The following is a 2,773-nucleotide window of genomic DNA, read 5'->3' on the forward strand; positions in this document are numbered from 1 at the left end:
AACTAGGTGACCTTAGTCACATAGGCTTTCTTCGATGTAAACTAACAACTGAAGGGCAGACGACACTTTTTTTATGATTCGATCGATTTCTAATTAGGCCTTTTTTCACGATACTACATTCGGCCATACCTGACAATCTGTAACGATCTTGAACGGAATACCGAGCAGGTAGCCACGGAATTTCTTGAATGCTTTCACGATGGCCAGAACTTCAAGTTCGTAACTGGTGTATTTCTCTTAAGCCGGTGAGGTATTTCCGCTCGAATAATATACGGGGTGAAAAGCATTGTCTTGGCTGTCGCGCTGCAGCAAAATCGCACAATATCCCACGCTACACGCATCCATATGAAACTGAGTCTCCGCTCCAGCATGATACAATTTCAGCACTGGCTTCTCACTTAACGCTGCTTTTGGCCTTCCAAACGTTTCTCGCTCGCGCGATTCGAATCTGAACGGGACATCTTTTCTTAATAAATCTGATAATGGTCTCGCAATGACAGAATATCGGGTCACAAACTTCCTAAAATATCCCGTTAAGCCAAGGAAACTCTGAACATCTCCAGCGAACCGAGGCTCCGGAAAATTAGCGACGGCCCTGGTTTTGCATTCCGATGGTTGAATGTTACCGCCCTCGACAATGTGGTCCAAATATTCTATTCTTGTTTGTAGAAATCGACACTTACTACAGTTCACGAATAGTCCGTGTTCGCTAGCGACATGCAGCACCGATTTTAGCTTTTCTATTCCACTCGAGAGGTCAGTCGACGGCACAATTATATCGTCCATATACGTCAGCACAACCCCCGTCGCGATCAACTCTTTAAAAACCGCATTTATGAACTTCTTAAAAACGGTTGGTGAATTGCATAATCCAAACAGCATCTTAAGGAATTCATACTGGTCCGTGGGGACTACGAACGCCGTATATTTTCTGTTACTTTCCCCAACAGGAACATGAAAGAATCCGTTCTTAAGATCTAACGTACTGAATACCCTCGAGCCCTGCAATGAATCTAATTGGTCTTCGACCAAGGACAGTTGGTATCTGTCTTCTACTACCTTTCGATTTAATTGTCTATCATCGACGCAAATTCTAATCGAGCCATTTTTCTCTTTGACCAGCTTGATCGGACTGGCATAATCGGAATGTGACTGGCGTATTATTTCGTCTTCCAGCCACATTTTGATCTGTTTATCGACTTCGACCTTGTCTTGTGGAGTTAGTCTTTGCGGCCTTTCGTAAACTGGAAGATCGTCCTGCAGTATTATGTTCATCTCGATTCCTACTTCGCGCATTCTCTGTGGCCTATAATCTCGGAACAAATTCTCTACTGCCTGCTTATGTTGCATGTTTTTGACATGGGACAAATTTATCTCACGCACCACCGTCTCTACGTCTATTTTAAGGTCCTCCGGAAACTCATCGGAATTTACATCTTTTATTCTACGAATGGAGATGTCCCCCTTCTTTATACTTATCTCGACGGTATCTAGGACGTCTGTACCTATTAACAACGGACGTTGCATCATAGTGTTCGGAATTACATGTATCGTTATGCAATACGACTCATCGTCTATTACAATATTTGTCGAAAATTTCCCGAGCGTAAGATTTCTTCCAGAACCGACACCGCGAAATCCAATGATTTTCGGACTTAATCTGGGCGCTTTGATTTTAGCATGCAGATCTGCTTGCATTAAAGTCAGTTCACTACCGGTGTCTATCAGCGCGCTCAGTTCGAAATTTCCGATTCTAACACTTTTACAACTCGCCCGCAACAAATTCCGCGCATTATAAACTTCTTTAGAGGACTTACCCAGACTGTTGCACTTCGATGCAATGTGTCTATACCCTCTACACTTAAAACATTTCGGCCCTCTTGACCTGTTCGAACACTCTGCACAGACGTGTTCCTTGTCGCCGCAGTTATAGCATCGCGTCTTCTTCACATCTCCAGATCGACTGGGCTTTATGTTTTTCTTGGTTTTGGCCGGTTTCGCAATCGATTTTACTCTACGACCCTTCTGCTCCTCGTACGCGATCAACCATTTTCTTAACTCATTAATGGATGCAACGTCGTACAACATAGGCTTATTTGCTTCCTCGTCTATTATCCCGTCTATAATGTATTCAACTTTTACATCTTTTTCCATATCGACATGACTAGCTATCTCAAGCATGCGATACATATAGGCTAGGCACGCTTCACTATTACACGAAGTTTGGGAGTCATGGCCCCCATCACTTCCCCTCAGATCCGGCCCAGGATTCCATCCGGGCCTGGCGCCGCGTCGCGTAGGCCATTCTTCTGGTCGTCTCCCACAGCTTTTCCTCCGTGACTTCCCAGTCATCTGTCCATTTTACGGTTTGTGTTGTTTGCCGCGACTGTTTTGCCGCACTGTCCTCTTGCGGCGAGGGGGCGTCCCGATTATCTGCAGCAACAGCGCAGGTTCCATCTCCGTCGTTACCAGAGGTTCCTTCGCGCGAAGTTTTCGTGTCACACACCTCGCCCTCAGCTCCGCGATGTCGGGAGTTCACCAATACACGGCTCTGCCTTGCGCGGTATCCAACGTGGTTCGCGGCATGGGCTTGTCGCATATTGCCGTCATGCCTCGGCAGAGGTTCTCGGCCTCCTTCTCCACACTTGTTTCCGTCGACGCCGTCGAGGCCTCCCAGTTCCAGGCAGCTACTACTGCGGCCGCTTGAAGCAGATCGTCGTCCCTTTCCTTGATCCTCCACCTTGATGATGGCCGCGCGTCCTCTCCTCGGCAG

Source organism: Bombus impatiens, unplaced genomic scaffold, assembly GCF_000188095.3.
Source record: "Bombus impatiens unplaced genomic scaffold, BIMP_2.2 scf_0580, whole genome shotgun sequence".
Taxonomy (NCBI): domain Eukaryota; kingdom Metazoa; phylum Arthropoda; class Insecta; order Hymenoptera; family Apidae; genus Bombus; species Bombus impatiens.